The 22,739-nt window shown below is 37.0% G+C and overlaps 1 protein-coding gene across 5 annotated transcripts in view; it reads right to left on the bottom strand.

The window, feature by feature from the left end:
• Slc25a26 (solute carrier family 25 member 26) overlaps positions 1 to 22,739 on the bottom strand; it is a 143,030-nt gene that overhangs the window by 79,622 nt on the left and 40,669 nt on the right. The window lies entirely within an intron of this gene.

The following is a 22,739-nucleotide window of genomic DNA, read 5'->3' as shown; positions in this document are numbered from 1 at the left end:
TCCAGTAAATAATACTGTTCCCAAAAAAAGTTTTTTATTGAAGCAAGAATCTCAGAACACAGCGCAAAAATGCATAAATCAGAGTGGTATCCCCAGGAGGATAGATACACATCCTCATTTGGTTTTGTAACTTAAGAGCAAACAAACAAGCCTTAGCAACAACAAAACCAAAGGATTCTTTATGTAAGCAGTTTAGATTTTAATCGTTTAAAGTGTTAAAAATAAATAGGAAAAGACCACCTAAAGAGAAATTTTACTTGCAACTAATCTATTGTTTGCTTTAGGAAAGAATGAAGTTCAAATAATATTACCAATGTCAATATAACAAAAATCTGGTCATTACAAACAGCAGTCAATGGTCTACTCACTTAATATAATATTGGTAATGGCTGAATTCCAGTATAACAAAAGAGAGAAACCTAGCCTAGACGTCTACTGGAGTTCACTGTAACGGGATTTGAGCTATAATTAAATTTGATTAGTTTGGTTCAAACCTCAAGTTCAAAAGAATTATCAGCATGAATGGATGAAAAGCCCTTTTACACGGGCATTTTGAAAATATGAAAAGGGCTGACACAGCAAGCATCAAAGACTTTAAAAGCAATTGACCCTTCCCAGAGCAAAGGAGAAATGCTAACAGCTGAACCTCAGATGCTGCGTACAAAGAAAATAAAGTTCCAGATGGTTCAAAAGCCTGGTAGTTTATTAAATATTAAATACTATTATTTTTTAACTGGGTTTTTCCAGGGACAACCAAATGTGTCATCTACAAAACGTGAAAAAGGAGTACAATTCTACCCCTGAAAATCTGAAGCAAATAAATACTCTTTTTCAAAATCCACCAGCAGCACGAGAAAGCTGCTCAAGGAGAGTACACAGATCTTAGAAGCAGTTAAAAAGTACTAGAGGACTTTACAATCAAGTTTGCTGTATTAAGTACATATACATGTGAAAAAATGGGCATACAGATTCATGCAAATTAACTATTCATATAAATGTCCAAGCATATATATATATATCATATAATGTAGTGAGTGTACATATGTGTGTGTGTACAGTCATGTGTGCACACACATACACAACCGCCCCTTTTCAACAAAGTAAAGTTGGTTAACTCCGTTTATATCCCCTGAATTCTTAGAGGGCACCTCTCAATGAGCTTTTAGGTTATGATTCTCCCTTGTTACTGGGGTGCAGACAGGGCAGAGACAGTTTCATGAGATGGAAACATTCTGTGCCAAATGAAGCAGGTGTGAGGTATCTCAGAGATGAAAGCAATTCTCCAAGTAACAATGTCATCCGGTAATGCTCTTTTGACGTGTACAATTTTGCTGTTCCTCTCTTTGAGATTTCACACAAAGCACAGTGTTTGTAATCTTTCCTAACAATGATGAGGAGTCTGACTGGAGCTCGTTTCTAGTGGTTTTTAGCACTGAGGATAAAGCTGATTCAACAGTGATCTCACTTAAAATGGTAAGAAATCCAGCCGTAGCAGTCTGGCTGATTAAATGCTCTTTTATTAAAGCATTTTCCTTACAAGCAAGATCATTCTTTTTTTAAAAAATATTTTTTAGTTTTAGATGGACACAATACCTTTATTTTATTTAATTATTTTTATGTTGTGCTAAGGATCAAACCCATGGTAGGCAAGTGCTCTACCACTACAAAGCCAGCCCAAGCAAAATCATTCTTAATATGATCTTTTATTTTGAAAACTATTTCAACTTTAAAATAATTCAATGTAAAATCTTACCAAAAAAAAGAAAATTTCATAAAGAAATCAATCATATTGTTTTCCTTTTTGTTCATTAAAAGTATCATACTGAAGGTGACAAAGACATGTCTTTCAGGAATCCATCATTACATTAAAAAAATTACAACTTACCAAAGAAACTTTCACTAGAGAAGATTAACAACTAATATCAACAGTTTTTTAAATATTTTTTAGTTGGCAATGGACCTTCGTTTATTTTTATGTGGTGCTGAGAATTGAACCCAGTGCCTCACATGTGCTAGGCAAGTGCTCTGCCACTGAGCCATAACCCCAGCCCTATCAACAGTTTTTGTAATAATATTGAACATGTTTCACTTTTCTGATTCATCTCTTTAATGGTTGTAGAATTTATCTATATTTCAAAACAGAGCAATGAATTTTTTTTTTTTTAAGTGCTAGTAATCAAACCCAGGGCCTTGCATGTACTAGGCAAGCACTCTACTACTGAACAACACCCTCATCTCCACAAGAAAAGCTTGTATCTGAACTTGGTACTGCCTAGTCCAATGTTTCTTATACTTCAACATTCATCAGAATCACCTGGAAGATATAAAACACAAAATCTGAGCCCTATTTCGGAGATTCTGATTCAGAAGACCTAGGGTAGTCTTCGAATTTAGTCTCTGACAAGTTCCCAGATAATGCTGCTGCTATTGGTCCAGGCATTATACTTTGAAAACTAGTAAGCTAGCTGATGTTTTCATTCTCTGGAAAGACTTTTTCTTAAAGAGAAGTTGACATAAAGGAAGTCTATTCCAAGCAGAACCCCTGTCTTAGAGACTACCTAGTTCAGGATTCAGCAAACTTTTTTCTGTGAAGAGCCAGACAATAAATAGTTTACATTTTTGCGAGCCATATAGTCTCTGTCACAACTGCTCAACCATGGTATTTAGTGTGAGGGTAGGCAGACAAATGAAGGAGTGGTTGAATGTCAATAAAGCTTCATTACAAAAATGAGGTCTCAGAGGCTGGGGATGTAGCTCAATTGGTAGAGTGCTTACCTCGCAAGCATAAGGCCCTGGGTTCAATCCCCAGCACCGCAAAAAAAAAAAAAAAAAAGAAAAAAAAAAAAAAAGAGGTCTGGTCTGGATTCGGCCCACAGGTCACAGTTTACCAACCATTTTCAAAATGAGGAAATCAATGCCCAGAATGACTGAAAAACTTCAGAAGGCATAAGACAACAGACTGCATAATCACAAATAAGACCTGCAGCGCTCTGATTTCTGATGTAGCAAAAAGAGCACTGTTACAGTAACATTTGATGAAGGAAACTACAAATGGAATGCATGGTAAAACCTCAGGTATTCTAATAAAAAGAAAAGATGACTTTACTCAACAAAACAGACTTTACTCAACAAAGACTTTACTCATTGGAATTAACACAAGACATTATTATTTCTGATATTACTTCTAAAAAGGAGGCTTACAGAGTCAGAGGCTCTCACCACAGGGCTTGCCTGCATCCTACACCAGGCTGGAGCAGGGTCCGCACCCCACCTTCTAATCAGGGAGCGTGGAAAACAGGACTCCGAGGATTTCTTGTTCTAACCTTCTTGGTCTTACCTTTCTCAGTCTATCTCCCATTAATTTGATGCCATTCCTTACATAAAGTATTCCCAATACTAAAATTGTTTCACATTGCAGCCAAAAGAAGCATAAATTGGGACTTAAGAAAAAAACAATGATTTTGTTTATTTTTTGTCTATTAGGTTTGATCTTAATTCTAGTTATTAAACAATTGTTAAATAAATATTTAATAACAAAATCAAACATTTCTTTTTTAAAACATGTTTATCTTAACCTTGTAGATATCAAAAAATATACAACCATATATAGAGAGAGAATTTTGTATATATGTGCACATGTATACAAACATAAGCACATGCATATGCACACATAAACACATAATCTTCATGTTTTCACAGTTGCCTAAGCTTTTATTCTTAAGACCAGTATTTAAATAATATATTCAGCAATGGATAAGGTAATCTCTATGTACTGCTTTAAACTAGGTTATGCCACTTTATTTTTAAAATAAAGCTAATGCATACACATTAGGAAAACTAAAATATGCCAGCTTTGACTATCAAACACAAACTTTTTTCTAAAGTAGATGTAGTCAAAATGTGCATATCCAATTCAGGATAAGAATGATGAGTCCTAAATCTGAAACAAAGTTTTGAACATGTTTGATGTATCCTGAAGCATGCATGAAAAAACATCTGTTATTTACAGATCAAAGCAACTCCGAGTATCCTAAAACAACTAGAGTGAAAAATGCCCAAATCTAATTTCATCCCTGTCCACACGCTTCTTTGAACTAATAATTCAGAGGATTGGTCAGTATGTTGAACTAATTAACATGCTTAACGCTTGCCAATTTTGATGGCTCTAATTCTTTATTTTAAGAAGCAGAATATAAATAATAGTTTTTATAACACACGGAAAAGCAAATTTGAGAAAAAGCTAAGACTAGTCCCAGTTGACAAAGTCATGTGTAATGAACATTGCCTCAAAAAGTCCCATAACGTAAGGGACTCCTACTTCAATACTCTCTAAACGTGAAATGGGCTATAAGTTATTCAGGAGTTTTGATTTGCATGAGACTAATTCAATAACTTTTTTATTCTGTATCCAACCATTCTTTGTAAGACTTGGCTTATATCTAACTTTACCTCAACATAAAGAATCACAGTAAAGTACTCCTGATAAAAGGTTAACTTCTTCTGTTTGGACTGCAATGAGAAAAAATTCATTCAAGATCATCTAAGTGAAATTCCATACCTAAGAGACAAGGGCAAAATGTATGCTTTTACTATCCACACATTTGAGTCCAGGGCCACATTTCTTACAAGATTTTCCTAACAGTTACTTGTAAGAATCAATGAAAAATCCATGAGAAACAGGCTACTAAGTCTTTAACAGTGTTAGTTCGCTAATACCACCAAGATGGGGAGGAGGGGCAACTGGTACCAGGTGGATTTTTTTTTTTTTAAGTTTTTCTACTCCATATGGATAATCTAAGATGACCCATTCCTATAATTTGTGTAAGAACAATACAACAGGGCATTTCAAACAAATTCCACTTTGTCTACTCTACTTTGCTACTCTAAGTCAGAGTTAACACACACACCCTGGGGTTGAAGTCCCAACCCCATAGGAGTTCAGAACATGTAATCATGTGATTCCAGGCAGGACATCGAAGCTGAGCATTTTGGTATCTTTACTTTATCCACAGAAGTTAGGTGAATGTCAAGGTCATTTTACTATGTGATTGTGTAACAAAAATAAATTTAAAAATACAACCTACCTATGTAGGTACCCAACCTATGTAAAGAAACAATGCTAACTACATTATAAATCAAAGTTAGTCAAAGAACTGACCTAATTTACTGATGTATATAAATTAATTTGCAAGCAAACAGGCATCCTTGGAAAAACAGAAGAAAAATGTGAAAGACACTTAAATTTGGGAATGCTTTTAGGGGTGGGGGAGTGGAGGAGGAAGAAGTGGAGGAGGAATAATTACTCGTCTTAGGGAAAAAAATTGAAGACATATATATTTGAAGACATGTTTTTAGAAATCCCATCCGATCCGTATAAAGAAAAAGAAAGGGAAATGTCTTAGAAAATCAAAAACACTATCCTTCAAGACAGATGTTTAAAAACATGAAACCAGATACTGCCTAGACCATGGTAAAGAACCAGTACATATCTGTTCCAGAAAAAGAGCTCCACGAATATGACCAACCAGCGAAGGTGCAAAAGAATTTCAGTGGAGTAAAGGCACTGAAATGGTGTTGGAAAAACCGGACACCCACATGCAAAATAATAAACCTTGACTTGTAAACCTCTCCCCTTAAATAAAAATCAACTCAACGTGTATTATAACTATAAATGTAAAAGATAAAACCATTAGAAGAAAACAGAACCTTCAGGACTTGAGAGTTATGCAAACAGCCCTTATACATGTATCCAGAGTACCATTCATAAAAGAAAAATATTGATAAAAGGAATCTTATCAAAATTCAAAACTTGTACTTTGCAAATAATACTGTTCATAGAATGAAATCACAAGCTACAGATTACTATGAGATATCTGTAAGTCACGTAAGTGACGAGGACTAGTATCCCAAGTAACATAAAGAACTTTTGAAACTCCATAGTAAGAAATAAACAACCCGGTTAAAAAAAATGGGCAAAAACTTGCAGGGATACTTTACCAAAAAAGATGCAAGGATGGCAAACTAGCTATGAAAAGTTATTCAGCATCATCAGCCACTGAGGAAATGAGGGTAAACCACTGTGGGATACGAGTTCACACGTACCAGAATGGCTCAAATAAAAACTCCCAACAACACCCAGTGCTGGTGAGGCAGCCGAGCACACACAGCAGGGGAGCACACGCTCACATACGGCCACTGAAGAGTCTGGCAGTTTCCAAAGTTAAACCTACATTTAGCTTAGAGCCTGGAAATCCCATCCCTGCGCAGATGAAAACATACACTCACACAAAAACCTGTGCAAGACTATTTACGGTGATTCTTTTTATAATGACTCCTTACTGGAAAGAACTCGAATGGCCTTCAGTGAGTGAATGGATAAGCAAACACCTATTTTTGTCCTCCACTGTACATTAAACAATGCAATACTACCCAGCAATGAAAAGGAACACACTATTGATAGACACAGTGACTAGATATTGATACACACAGGGAATCTCAAAGGCATTATGCTGACTGATAGAAACCAGTCTTAAAAGGTTGTGTACCACAAGATGCCATTTAAATGACCTTTGCAAAAAGAAAAATACTATAGCGAAGGTTAACAGATCAGTGGCGGTCAAGGGTTAGAAGCAGGAAAATGAGGTGACTGCAAAGCAGGGGCACACCAGAGTCTGTGGCTGACAGAAAAGCTCTGGATCCTGCTCATTCATGCCGGCAGCTATACAAATTTGTGCACGTGTTGAAATTCACAGCACTGTATTCCAGAAGAAAGTTATTTTGTAATATGATAATTTTAAAAACAAACTAATTATGTGTTGTTCTTGCCTGAGATCAATACATGGAAGTGTGAAGAAGGAAATAATGTATTTAATTTTAAAAATTTCTACCAAATAAAAAAGTCTAGAAGGAACAACACACCTAGCACCCAGATCTTGGTTGCCAAATATCATCTGCCACCAAAAGGAATCAAGGGCTCCTAGGGGATGTGGCTGATCAGAGGAGGCGGGCAGTGAGCCTATGGGCAAGGCTGGGACAGCTTGTTACGCCAGTAAAGGAGGTCCTCAAAGACAAATAGGACAGATGTCATGAGAACAGAAGTAGCCCTGAAGAGGGTCCCCCAGACCCCCAGGTCAAATTTAGGACAGTTTAAGCACCAAAAATAAAGATAACAGACTAATTACTGGGGATGGGTCACAAACATCTGTGAATACACTATAACCCACTAAATGGTCACTTTAAATGAATGAATCATATGTTAAATGGATTACAGCTCAGTGAGATGAGTCATGGAAAAAAAATCCAGGAGTCCATAGGAATAGTGTAATGCACACGTGCGCGCGCGCACACACACACACACACACACACACACACACACATTGGAGAAAGAAAAGCTCTTTTCACAGAATGCCAATTAGACGAATCCAGAGAAAAATGACAGTATTATGAAAATCAACATTTCGTAATATCTATGTAATAAATGTTAGCAGAAAGAAGTATCCACAGCTGTTAAAAACTATTAGGTGAAAGATTATTGGGGAACAGGATAATCATATGGTCTCAAAATATTATTACCCTAAAGATTACCTTAATAACAAGGAAGCTGAATCTTTAGTGCACAGAACACTGGAGAATATCAACTTACACAAGCGACCAAGCTCAGCTTCAGCAAGTGGGAATATCAGGTCCTCCTGGTATAATGCAATATGAAACACCCAGAAACACTTATGCTGCATCCATGCAGATAACAACACTAATAAGGAAACATATAATAAGGAAACCAGACAATTCACACTATGGAAACTTATAGGACAAGTGCCCTGGATTCTACAAGAACGTCAATGTCAGAAAGGAAGGAAGCAAAGGAAGGAAAGAAAAGGAAGGAAAGGAGGGAAGGAAGAAAGGGGGAAGGGAGGGAGGGAGGGAAGGAAAGGAAGAAGGAAGGAAGGAAAGAAGGAAGGGAGGGAGGGAGGGAAGGAAGAAGGAAGGAAGGAAGGAAAGAAGGAAGGGAGGGAGGAAGGGAGGGGAGGGAAGAAAAAAAGAAAAAGAAAAGAAGAAGGAAGGAAGGAAGGAAGGAAGGGAGGGAGGAAGGAAGGAAGGAAGGAAGGAAAGAAGGAAGGAAAAGAAAGAAAAAAGAAAAGAAAGAAAAGAAAAAGTGAGGAAATCTACAACCAGGTGCAATGTGCCATCGGGATCCTGAGGAGACAAGCGTTTACGGCTTTAACTACTGGGGTGACAGAGAAAACCGACCATATATATTAGATACTATTAACATACAGGTATTAAGTTTCTTGAGTATGATAATGGTTATGGTAGTTATGAGAACTGTGATTCCATTCTTGAATTATTTAATGATTACTAGAATGTCTGCTACTAACTTAAAATGTTTCAGGGCAAAAAGAGAGAGACAAAGGAAGGGAGGAGGCTGGGGAGATAGTTCAGCTGGTAGAGTGCTTGCCTTGCAAGCACAAGGCCCTGGGTTCAATCCCCAGCACCGGAAAAAAAAAAAAAAAAAAAAGGGAGGGAGGAAAGAAAGAATGGAGGAGATGATACAATCTTAAAGGCTAGGGGTGTAGCTCAGTGGTGGGGCACTTGCTTAGCATGCACAAAGTCCTGTGTTCAATCCCCAGCACCAAGAAAAATTAATTGGTGAAAAGAATTATGTTTAAACTTTTCTGCAAGTTGTAATTTTCCAAAATAAGACAGTGGATGGGGGTGAAGAAAAAGAATATGCTACTACTCATTTGTAAAAGCTGGGTGCAGTGGTACATGCCCACAGTCCCAGCTACACAAGAGGCCGGTCAGGAGGATCGCTGGAGCCCAAGAATTTGAAACCGGCCTGGGGAACACAGTGAGACCCACTTCCCAACAAGTTAAATAAACCCTCTTCATTCACACCCCTACACAGAAAAGGAAATATAGACACTATTAGGAAAAGAGTATAGAATTCAAAGAATTCAGAGCTCAACTCCCCCTATTATCAGCATTATTTTATGCAGACTGTTATTTAAATCACTAGGGTGTTAGTTTTCTCACTCGTTACAAACAGAAAATATCTGTTCATATATAAAATGGTTTATAAGAGAGATACACAGTATAAACTGGTTGGGAATCATGACTGGGTAAGTAAGAGGTGCATTACTTTCCAATCACTTAGTTGGCTATGATGCCCTTCCCACCTGGCCCCTGTGGGACTTGGAACTAAACCCAGGTAAACTCTACCACCAAGCTACATTCCCCAGTCCTTTCTATGTTTTATTTTGAGACAGGGTCTCACTAAGTTGCTGAAGCTGGCCTCCAACTTGCAATTCTCCTGCATCAGCCTCCAGGGCCACTAGTATTATAGGCATGTGCTACCACATCCAGGTTGGCTATGATTCTTTAAGGATTACCGGGAAGATTAAGTGAGAAAACATGAATAATACCTGGTATGGCACACAGCAAATGTTTAATAAGCTCAATCTCCATCCTCTTTCAACTACAGAAAATAATGGGATAAGAACTTACCATTTCCCCTTTGCTTGGGGTTTTCGATTAATCAAAACTAGTCCAAAATGTAATGGTTGAGATGTGTTGTCTGCACTACAAACACTTTTTGCTAATGATTATTAAAAATGTCTGAAAGGATGAAGAAAAATCCTTGGTTAACAATTGTGTGAACCAACAGAAAAATCAACAGGGAGAGTAACTTTCAACAAGATCTGTTAGTCAATGAGGTACATCACTGTCACTTCTGAACACTGTTATTGATATCTTCTGCCAGGTAAATGATCTACTTAATTCACCCTATGAGGTGCAACAAATTCCATTCCAAAATGATTTCTTCCTTGGTCATCAATTCATTACCCAAAGTTTCTAGAAGTACAGAGTAATTCACAAGATGAACAACAGTAAAGACCTACAATAATGTGGATTGACATTCAGATAAGCTTTATCAAAAAACCTGGTCATCAATTTATAAGACTGCTACAGACAAATTTGATCATTTATTTCCCAAATAACTGGGATCAACACTAAACTGATAATATCAAAATGCTTCTCTAAGAATCATAACATTAACAGAATTCCTTCTATAGAAAAAAAACCACCAAAACACATCTGAGGCCAAAGAATCATTATGAATGGTCTTTACCAGGTGTCTTTAGTAAGAGATTTATAAAATTACTTCAGGCATTATAGAAAGATAACTACCTGACCAAAAAAATCAGGATAAAATGAAGGTCTTCAAACAAATGAGCCATGTCCTTATATTTATTATGCCCTAAAGTGTTTTCATTCAGCAAGGAGACTGAGGCAGAGTTAAGGTGGGACCCCGGGCAGCTTTGCAGCCAAGCCCATGGTCTGAACAGTGGTTGGAAAACAGCAAATCCAACACTGGAAAGCAACAAAAAGAAGACCAAACACCCTGAATGCCAGATGAGAACAGCAGGATGGAAGATTCCAAGATTCCCAAGGAGAAGATACTCAGCACAAAAGACAAGATGATGTCAAGGTTGTCGCAGGAAAAAAGGTCAATAATGCATTTTAAAAAAAAAAAAAGAATTAGAAACTCCAAGAAAAAATAAGTTTGTGTCCCTAATGTTCAGTCAACTGAATTATAGGATTAAGTTTTAGCTGTGGATATAGTGCAAGAAAAAAGGATCTATCTGATTCTGGAGCTGGAAACAACTCTTTCAAGGTGACACAGCACCAACACGAGAGGAATATAAACCTCACACACTGTTTGGCCGGGTGAGCATTCATGAAGTCTCAACAAGAAATACCCTTCATTCACCAGTATTCTATTTCTAGCGTCAATACAGAAAAGTCACAGAAGAAGCAACTATGAGTAGCAGACAGGTTGAGACTGGGGACCATTTTGACAATGTAGGATGAAAGTACAGCTGAGACAGTCTTTCCAAAACATGGAACTTACAAGCAGGGCAAGGTGGTAAAAAAGGAAGTAACAGTTTCCAGTGCAGAGAAAATTTTAAAATGCAGGGGCTGGCGTGTAGCTCAGGGATAGAGCGCTTGCTGAGCACACATGAAGCCCTGGTCCTTCCCCAGAACCAGAAAAAGACCAGGGAGGGAGGGAGGGAGGGAGGGGGAGCAGGCAGGCACAAATAAACAATTTAAAGTTTCCAAAACCAAAGGAATACATCTGGAATGCCAGGATGAAGCAGTGTTAGGAAGGAGTCTACTGTGAGCTCACTCACATCCTCCAACCCCAAGATTCAAAAGATTGTAACTAAAGTTAAAAAATTAAGAAACAGGGGCTGGGGATATAAGCTCAGTTGGTAGAGAGCCTGCCTTGCATGCACAAGGCCCTGGGTTCAATCCCCAGAACCAAAAAAAAAAAAAAAACAAGAAACAGACATTTAAATATGAATGCATGGATGCAACAGAACTAGTATTAGAAACGGTTTTAAATGTTACCTCTAAAGAGGGGGAGAAGAATGGAGAGGGATGCACAGGGGACTATGGCTTTAAATCTAAGTTCTACACCTTCTGACTTGTTACTGACGGCACAAACCTAAACTAAAAACACAAGCTTTAAGCTTTAAATTTAACCTGTCATTATTTTAGGAAGAAGTATTTCATATAATGTCTGAATCTGGCATTCTTTTTCTAAAAAAGCTTTTTAAAAATAACTTACAGACTTATATAAAAGATGCTCAAATGGTACAAAGAGTTTACATACACTCTACAACTGGCTTCCCTGAATGTTAATAACTTAACCGCAGTATTATCAAAAACAGCTACCAGTATTGCTAAATTATAGACCTTATCTGAATTTCAGCAGCTTTCCGCTGACACCCTTTTCCTGTTCCAGGATCCCACACTGCCTTTACTTAGTCTCCTGAGTCCCCACCTATCTGTGGCAGTTCCTTCATCTTTATTCTTCATGACCTTGACAATTCTCTCCATTTGAGTTGATATTTTTCCCATGATCGCATTGAAAAAGAATTTTTTTTGGAAAAAGACCAAAGAAATGATGCTGTGTTCCTCTTGGTAATGATATGGGAATGCACGATGCTAATGTATCTTATTACTGGTGATGTTAACTTTGATCACTTGGACAAGGTAAGTTAGTGTCCATCAGTTTTTCCAACTATGACGTTATTATTTTTTTCTCTTTAAAGTTGATAAAAAACTTAGAGAAAAGAGCTTTGAGACTATGACATTCATTTTTTAAAAATAATTGACAAGAGTTTGTATTTTTTCAAGACATACAATGTAATGGCTTGATATATATACACATTGTATAATGAGTGCCATGATCAAATTAATAAGACACACTATTGCCACCCAGGCTGTACTTTAGATCTTATAACCAAAAGTCTACCCTTTGACGAACATCTCCTCAATCTGCCTTTCCCATCCCTGGGAACCATTATTCTTTCTACAAGCTCGATTTTTTTAGATTCACATATAGTGAAATCATGGAGTATCTGGCTTTCTGTTATGACACTCATCTTTGATAAGTTAGTTTCAGAGATGCTCAATGAAGCATTTGTGGATAAAATGCTGGTATTTACTTTAAATTGATACAGAAGAGCAGGCAGTAGGTATGGTATAGGTGGAACAAAATTTGTCAAGAGCTGGTAACTGTTCAAGCTGGGTGAGGAGACTACAGGAATTCATTTTACTAACCTCCTTTTATGTCTTTAAATATTTTGATGGTAATAGTGTTTTTAAAAAATGAGAACCCAGATAAATAAATATGAACGTATGTATCAAAAGATAAAAAACAAATTTATGCATTCAAGTACATTGGATCATAAAATATTGATCATACCTGCATTTTCATTTTCTAATTTAAATTACTGTTACAGGCAAGCAGTTCACATTCCCAGGTTCTCCCAGGTTCCTACAGGTTGAGGTTTCAGTCACCAACATTTAAAACACAGGCATTGTACGCCCTCTAGTGTCTTACTCTATAGCACAAGATTTGCATTGACAAGTTCAGGAACAAACGAAGAGTATTTTCAAAAAAGAAACATCCTTTTCTCTCATCAATTTCTGCTTCCCCACCAGTCAAAAAATTCTCTGAAAATTAGTTAACCATGCACCAGAACCATTTCAATAACAAAAATGATTATCAATTTCTTTCCACCTATGGTGGCATGTCTTAGAACATGTGCTGATGAAGCCCAGATTAGAGGACAAGAGACTAATCAGTCAAAACATTTTCAAGGGGCTGGGGATATAGCTCAGTGCATAGAGTGCTTGCCTGTCAAGCACAAGGCCCTGGGCTCAATCCCAAACACCCGCCATGGGGGAAAAAAAAAAAAAAAATTTCAAGCACCTTTAATAGAAGTTGGATGAAGGTGGATGCTGCAGGCAATAATGCCTAATTCAGAAGCATCTCAGTGGGTTCAGCCTACACAGATGGATTCATTTCTATCTTATAGTATCCTCTGACACTTGGAAATTGGGCCCTACTTTCAGTTCAACAGATTTTGGTCCAGGTCTTACAGATCTACCATTATTTTATATTCCCAGAACTTACTGCAAAATTCTTAGAGAAATAATCAGTGAATTATCTACAAGACATGAGCCGAAGGCAAACCTTGACAAGAAACATAGCCTTTGGAATTATGTATGTGTGACCTCAAGTCCCAGTCCTACAACTTCCTAATCATATAACTTAATACTTAATTTTTCTAAGCCTCAGTTTACTGATCTGCAAAAAAGAAAAAAGGCCCATGGTTAATATTTTATAGTTTAAAAATAAAGCGCATGATTGTAATTAGCATTCAAATTGTAACTATTTTCATTATATGATCCCTAGGTAATTTGCAGTCAGGTAGTCAAATTCCACAGATAAAAACACTTTCAACAGTTTCTTTAAATAATTATCTTCAACAGTATCTTTAAACTGCCCAAAGGAATTCTAGATTCAGCTCTGAATTTAGGTTTAATACATGAATACAGTTTCTTTCTTAATCCTCCTTATAAGATTGAGATTTGTATGTTCAGACAATAAGAAATTTTCAGTACCGAGAATCTCAAGATTAACTCTTAATCCACACAGTATTCAATGGACACAGTCTGCATGTACCTGATGAATGTTATTTTCTATTTTTGAATGTCATTTCAGAAAATATCTTGCATATATAAAATGTTCACAGAGGCAACCTTAACTAGAAAAATGACAAAATTACAATAAGGGCTATTCATGGAAGGCACAAGAATACCAGAAAATACATTAAGAAAGATACATTAAATACATTAAAAATACATTAAGAAAGATCTCCTCTTTGGAAATATAGAACGTTTATTTGGGAGAAAACCATTAATTTGCCTGGGAATTAAGAGAAGGCTCCATAATTCTTGCAAAATGCATGTTTGCCTAAACATCTATTGGAAATCTTGCCTACCTAAGTGCCTGAAACCAATCTACATCTGAGAAGCAAGTGTGACTAAGTCATTGGTTCACTCTGGGTATTTCCTGAGTGTGCAGTGTGAGACACCCTTCCAGGTGTTAAATTAACAGTTAGGAACAAAACAGACAGGAGATACCTGCCCCTGTATGATAGATATTCTTGTAGAAGGAGTGAGGCAGGTAATAGATTTGTAAATAAGAGAGATAATTTCAGTAATAGTGCCTGTCAGGGTGACAGGTGAGTGAGGGGGTTGGCACAGATCTATTCTAGCCTAGGGGTCACAGGAGGCCCCTCAGAAAGAGGGCACGTGAACTAACACCTGGATGGCATGAGCCACTGTGCAAACGCCACTGTTCTCCATGAGCAGTTCTAGCAAAGCAGACTCTGTATTTATGTCCTCTAGTGATAATTTTTAATGTTATGTATACTTCTGCTTGCTCAGAACTTACTCCTAGGACTAACATCTAAAGTTTTAACACCAAAGAGAGATATAAACTATTCATTTTAAATATGTATTTGCCTCCCCATAAAATTGTATCTACATATAAAATGCAAAATACACAGCTTATCATAGTGGTTAAGACCACAGGCTCTGGACTCTTTAGACATGAGGGCCTGGGTCAACCACAACCTTAAGTTTCAGGTATTATAAAGTAGATTTCACATTTTGAGCCACTGTGAGGGTTATATGAAACAATGTATGTAAGAATTTAGCACAGTGAATAGAACAGTGTAATTACCTAGTAAACATAATCAATTACTTCAATTTAAAAGGTAAATTACAAACCCAGCATAATGGCACATACCTCTAATCCAAGCTATTCAGGAGGCTGAGGCAGGAGAACCAGTTTGAGAGAAGCCTGAGCAATAAAGTGAGACCATGTCTCAAAATAAAATTAAAAGTATAATAAAAGTAAAATAAAATAAAAGTATAATAAAATTAAAAGTATAAGCCAGTATGGTGCTGGCTCACGTAGCATGCTTGAGACCCTGGGTTCAACCCCCAGTACCATAAAAACATACCCCAAAAAAGCCACTGACATCATTTTTAAGGAAAGTGTTTACATATGCTTATATTAATGGAAGTATTCTGAGATTTTAACTTTAAAATCAAAACTGTAAAAAAAACAAATAACTTTTTTTTTTTTTTTAACAAATAACTTTTGAAGCAAACTTGTTGCTTTAAAATACTAATTGCAGAGACATCGCCAAACAATTCTTGTTCCCTTTGGAGTGATGAATTTGTGGATAATTTTTATTTATCCTTCAATATTTCATAATTTATTTCAAAGAACATGTACTACTTTTTTACTCACAAAAGAAATAGACATTATTTCACATCAAAATACGATATTAAATTCTTTTATATTATATACGATGGATTATGTTGACATAAGTAGCAATGGGATTTCAAGATTTCATTCTTTTATTAAGTTAGTATTGATTTTTATGCCCCATTTGAGCCATGGAGAATAGAGAAGACCTTGGTTTGCAGTTCTTAGTTAAAAATAATGAAGGGCTAGGGATACAGCTCAGTTGATACAGTACTTGCCTCCTATGCACAAAGCCCTGGGTTCAATCCCCAGCACCACCAAAAAAGTAAATAAATAATAACGAAATAGAACATTCTGGGCCCCACAAAAAGGATAAAATATTTGTACAATAGTATTTCATGACATCAATTGTCTTCATTACTTTTAAAGAACAGCTTCCATACTGATTGCCGTAAGAACAAAGATGACAGAATAAAATAAAAAGAGACATGATAGTTTACAAAGCAGAACTAAATGTCCAGAAAAATTCTGTATAGACAAGGTCTCAAGAACATTAACAACAGAATATTCAAGTATGGGCTGAAGTCGAAGATTTTTTAAAGGAAAGCCGGGGAAGCTGGCACGTACGCTGGGGAGGGTCTGAGTAGACAGAAAACGGCACACGCTGTAGGGTGACTCAGAACTTCCACACTGAAAAGTGACCTCAACTTTCCAGTCCCCACGCAGGAAGGCCCGGGAACCTTCTGCTTTCCAGGTAAACAGAACAGATAAATCTAGTGCTGCCTCCTGCCCTCCCTTTCATACTTGGAACGGGGCCACGATGCCTAACAACCCTGAGTCAAGCAGCCAGGGCATAGAGGGTGGCCAGCGGAAGGAAGGAGACTAGATCCTCCTCGCCATCACTGAGCCAGCACTCCACCTTACATTGCCCACCTTCGGACTTTTTTTTCTTTCTTTCTTTCTTTCTTTTTTGGTACCAGGGACTGAATCAGGGGCACTCAACCACTGAGCCACATCCCCAGCCCTTTGTATTTATGTATTCATTTTATGTAGAGAAAGGGTCTTGTTAAGTTGCTAAGGGCCTCACTAAGTCAGATTTCTTGTTATTAGAGGGGGGAAACAAAAAAGAAAACACTTATCATCAAAAGAAAAAATAAGGGGCTGGGGAGATAGCTCAGTCGGTAGAGTGCTTGCCTTGTAAGCACAAGGCCCTGGGTTCAATTCCCAGCACCCAAAAAAAAAAGAAACAAGCAAACAAAAAAGAAACAGCTCTGTGTTCAGATTTTCTGTTAACAGCAGTCTAAAAGCAATCCACGCTAACTCACAAAGATGAAGGAAGATGATACTTCCACATGGGACGAAAAACACCAAGGAATAAGAAAGAGCCACTACAAACAGTAAGGTTTATGATTCAACATTTAAAATAACGAACTGTCACAATTTCCACCTTTATCCAGCTTTATTATGTGTTTACACTGAAGAGTCATATCACTGCATTTACCTCCCATTAAACCATACACACAGGAACTGGTGCCCCTTTGGGAAAATGTGACCAATGTGCAAAAACAAAAATACGTACCATTTGCAAAACTTTACAGTGCAAACAGAATTTGTTCGCAGAATCAGAAAAGCAAATAGCAGCTGGTTTCATGTAAACACAACATGAGAAAATATGCACTAAAGGGCTAAAGTAATTTTTCTACATTAAGATAATTTTACAAAATTGTTCTTGCTAAAAATGTTTATTTAAGAGATGATGAAAAACTGCAGGCTAAAATCCAGATTTGAGGACTAATAATTTTAGGTTCCTGCATTAAAGGATTAACTGAATGAACTATCCTTCATTCTTCATAAAGAAACTCTACAGTAGTCATAATAATATAAATGCAATTAAATGACTCATTTTATAAACCTCTGTGAATAAAGGGGAAATTTCATTTTCATCTGTTTAATATTCCCATTAATAACAATGTCTCATTACACATTTACCAAAAGTCTGAACAATAAAACAATGGACAAATTCCAAGAACAAACAGGGATTTTTTTTTCCCCTTTTCCCATGAAGCTAACATTATGGAATTTTAACAGATGTTCTATTTGGTCATAGTTAATAAAATGAATTATGTAGGATTAAAACAGAGTTCAATATGTTTGCATTGAATTTTAGCTGAAAAACAATTTCACATTAAAAGTATGGAAAGGTTTCTAATCATTATTTTTCTTTTTTTAGAATTACTAAGATGCAGAAAATAAGTGAATTATTACATTACTATTTTTCCAATAAAACCAGACATGAAAACTATTTTTTCATAAATCTTAAGGAAACTGAGACCTTAGAAAATTATATGCTTTAGTATTTCTTCATCTATATAATGCAAAGGTCATAGTAATGTAATATGTGAGGCAGAGTCACTATCCTGCCTATTCCCAAGTCCCCTTATAGCTCCCTCACCATTCTCAAATGATCACCAGTGCATGTGGACAAAACAAACAAACAAAAAAAAAGCTTAAAAAGAAAAAAAAAAAAAAACTAACATTTTTCCTGTGTGCTCACTATGTAGGTTTCATGCCTGTGCATCTACGAAGAGGTAAAAATCCAATCCTTTCAGAAAGAACTTGCATGCTACCTGGGAAGACAACTGAAATATGACAAGTCACAAGAGAAACAAAGAGGTAAATCAAAGAAAACAACTTCATATAAACACACAGAGACAAGACATACAGCACTGATAAAGGAGCAGAAAACCCCTCACTTATCTTTTCTCTTTTTACTACCATGAAAGCAGGAAGTAGCACACAGACTTAGGACAGTAAATAAGTAACAGAAGTCCTAGCTATAGTTGTTGCATAACATTTTTCAATGGGAAACAGTAGGTGTTGCAATCTCAGCAAGAAAGTCTTTCTCTGAATGGGTAATCTTTTCTGAAAAATACATTACAGTGAATTGCCAATTTGATTCAAAAAAGTATAATCATAAAGTATTTCCAACCCTTTTACACTGATCATTTTGATCAGCTCAACCATCAGTTACGGTAACTTCCCATTATTATACCAAGCTGCTGTTTTCCCTACAGAAGTACCAGCAAATACAAATCAGTTGCAGGCTGCAATTTGTTTCAACTATAAGAAATTCTTCTCTACAAAACATTTGGAAGAAACAAATGTGGCTAGAAGTTCTTCAAGCAATTATGGTTGTCTGGCTTCACATTCAAGAACAGCAATTGTTACCCCTCATCATGAAGCCAATTCACACATTTAAGTGCACAGATCAAGGTTACATCCTGGTTCAAGAACCTACAACCCAGGGGCCGCTTCAATTTCTAGGCTTCCTAGTAGGCCATATTGCCGTAACACCTATCTCACAGGACTGCTGTAAGAGTCAATATTTCAAAGAGAACAGTCCATGCAGAGTTCCCAGCACAAATGGGCAAACTTGGGTTCAGAAGCAAGTAAAATGCCAAGAGCAGGGAGCTGGTAAAGGCAGAGCTGTACTTCAGGTTTAGGTGCCCTTCACTGCCAAAGGTTCTTTTAGTTACCAAACAAGCACAGTTCATATTCTTGAGTACACATTATGTGTCAGTTACCACTGAAAACACTTCGTAAACACCCCTCGTTTAATTTTCACAAGAATTTTATGATGGTTCAAATAATAAATACACAGTGAAGGAAGTGAAATGTGTTAATATGCTCAGTCTCATTTATAACTAAAATTAAAACTGCAATGATATTTTCTACTTCACAGATTGCTGTACCATTGTTTAGGCCCGGAAAACAAAAAGCTCTGTACTGGTGGCAAAGTACCCACTGGCACTTTCATAAAACAAGTTGGTGTTATCTATCAAAACTGCAAACGCCCATCCTTTAACCAAGTAATCTTACTTCCAGGCATGCAACCTACAAAAGTCCTCGACTGTATACAAAAAGACATCTGACAATAGGCATTGCAGCACATTTGAAATGTCCACCAATGGGCAAGTGGTCAAGTATACAAAGGCTCATTTGTACAACAAAATATCACACAACCATAAAGAAAAAAAAAAAGAAGGTGCTCTTCATTAAGTGGTTTACAATGATCTCAAAAACAGGTTAACAAATGACAATGTAAAACAGAACTCTAGAACTGAATGCCTTTGTAAAGACTCAGAAGACTACTATAATAAGACGAGTTTAAGGGGAAGGCCTGGACTGGACAGCCAACAGAGCTGGCAGGAGACTTTCAAAGACAATCAAAAGATTGATCCTGTCCGGACACCAGATTTGGGGGGAATTCTCATTGAATTAAGGATGACCTTGATAAGGGTAACCAAGTTTGGAAAGCTGTTGTATGTAATTTGGAGTGGACTTTTCAATAAGTGGTAATATTTACACCTAAATTTTGGAGGCCTCAAGGAACTCACAGAACAGGCTGAATGATTTGTTTAACCTGCTTGACTGCTTGTGGCAAAGTTGGGAATAGAGGGAACAATTCTCATCTAACTCCAAATTCTTCAGTGGCTACTCTCATCTATCAAAAAAAAAAAAAAAAAAAAAAAAGCCAGGAGTTACTCATTACCCAAATGACAACATCCTACCACTGAGACAGCTCCAACCAGCTTGGCACCTTCAGATCTGTATAGCCAAGAGCCACACAACATTAACTTATCCTCCAAATCTCAGAAGACTGCAGTCAGGTTCTTTCCAGGGCTTTTCCATGTGGCTCTCTCTAGTTGCTTAGCAAATATCCAACTGAGGTGACAGGGCCAACTGTTCTCGTAAAGCATCCCTTGGCTTGAGACAGATCTGGGAAGTCACTCTCTTCTATGGGCATGAAATCCCCAGTTCTACTTAGACCAGCAAGATCCACGTGTTCCTTCCTTGTGCCGTTGCTTTTGCTGTTATATCTGCCTTCCTTGACTGCTTCTAATGGCCACTCTTTTCCAGAATCCAGCCCAGACTCATCTTTATTAATGTAACAATGCTAGCTGAGTACCACCAAGCAGGGCTTCCTCTACAATCCCAGGTGCATCTTGTACATACACAACTCACTGCTGCCCTGCCTGCACTGCACTGGCAAGAGGACACTCCCCGTAAGAAAGTAAATCCTTCAGAGCAGAAATGTTCTGCATTATGTACCCCACACAGCAGGCACTCCAAAATGACTACTGCACAGAATTTGTGGATAAAAGATCTACTACTGATAAAAGATCAGACTACTGCTGAGCTTATCCCTGCTTCTTCTGAAACAAACTGCCTTCTCTGCTTTCTTTCTCTATAGAAGTCCTAATTCATATCAACATCACAAGGCTGCTCTCCACAAAATTTTCAGGCCAGTGGACCATCTGAAATCAAAGTGACTGTAACAGCAGCTATGATTCTGCTCCCCGCTTATGTCTCATTGCAATAATACCCCTGCTTTAAGATGCTTATCCACATCTAATTTGGCCAAGATCATGAGAAAAATGAAAACTGAAAGGGTGAGGTAAATAGTATAACCTGCTCACATTGCTTAAACTCAGTGTAAAATTCACAGCAACTACAATAGTAGGAAAACATAAGAAATAAGCATCCAATTTCCAGAAACATCACATGCAATTTAAAAAGTGTGACAGCATTCACAAAGTCCAAGGAACATATGTAATATATTGTATAATACATGGATTCAAACTTCAATCTCATTTTAATGGATTACTGCTAGAGAGAGAAATTTTTTTTAATTGCCCACAGAATAAATTAATAAATCTCCTGGGGATTCTCACTAAGGCTTCCAAGTATTTTCTCAATGAAACAATCAAAGGAGTTCTTGGCAAAAAGATTTAATGTTGGTGTAAGAATAATATAAGAATTAAAACTATAATGTAAAAATTTTGTTCAAAGCAAACTTCTTGTTTTTCTCACTTGGAAAAGAAGCTATGTTTCATTCAGCAATAATTCTCTCATTCTATCTGAGAGTCTGCACAGAAGCAAGACTTCAACTAAAATTGGTTCTGAAGGATCTTTTATGAACACCCATAATGCAGAAGACCCCAATTAAATTTCCAACAAAGCGCTCATGTTTTGAGTAAACAGAGTCATCTCAGGGAGGTCACACTATTTACAAGGATTACAGTAAAAAAATTAATTACTATCATAACATATGTCAAAACAAATTTTCAGAAGAATAGAATGCAGTTATAACCACGTGTTTTGTCTTTTTATATGCAAAAACCAGTATTCTCTGGAATGTAAATATAGTCATTTATTCAGCACACTTCCAAAAGCTAAAAAGCGTTATTATCCTTTTTCCTGTGCCCAGGTGAAATCTGAATGAATAAAAGTTTTAGAAAGTCAGAAAACAAGTACAGAATGGTTCTGAAAGAGTGAAGTCCTCCTCACACAAATAACTCCTTTTGAAACACTTGATTTGCCAAGAAAAGAAGTTCTCAAAGCTCCAGAACAACTAGGCTACACTGCAGATTGTCACCTTTTGAAAAGCCCTTTTGCATGTAACAGTGTTGGTGCTTATAAGGAAGGCAAGCTTATCTCTTAGAGTGCTTCTTTCTTTCATTACTAATTTCTCATAAATTCTCTACACTACAGTAATGAACTGGATATCTTACTCTTAGTTATTTTTTAATAATTTGACTATAAGAGATACTTAGTCATCCTACAGTGACAGTGAAGCTATGTGGCCACTCTGACCACAGGGGGTGGCTCTTCCAGGAAATCCCTCTACCATTCTTTTAGATGTAAGAACCCAAACTAAACAGTGTTTAAAAGAGTGATCATAATTTCCCTTTTTTTGATTTTTTTTTTTTTTTGATACCAGAAATTAAACCCAGGGTACTTAAACACTGAGTCAAATCCCCAGTCCTTTTAATATTTTATTCTGAGACAGGGTCTCATTAAGTTGCTTAGGGCCTCGCTAAGTTGCTGAGCTGGCTTTGAACTTGCAATCCTCCTGCCTCAGCCTCCCCAGTCCTGGGATTGCAGGCATGTATCACCACATTCAGCCCTTTTTTGTTTTTTTAAACTAGTTTCTCCAAATACATTTCTGATTGTTAAAAATAGATAATTTTACTGTAATTCCAGCTACTTGGGAGGCTGAGGCAGGAGGATTGCAAGTTTAAGGCCCTTCTTGGCA

The sequence above is a fragment of the Sciurus carolinensis genome, chromosome 17 (assembly GCF_902686445.1).
Source record: "Sciurus carolinensis chromosome 17, mSciCar1.2, whole genome shotgun sequence".
Taxonomy (NCBI): domain Eukaryota; kingdom Metazoa; phylum Chordata; class Mammalia; order Rodentia; family Sciuridae; genus Sciurus; species Sciurus carolinensis.
This window is presented reverse-complemented; position numbering and strand designations above follow the sequence as displayed.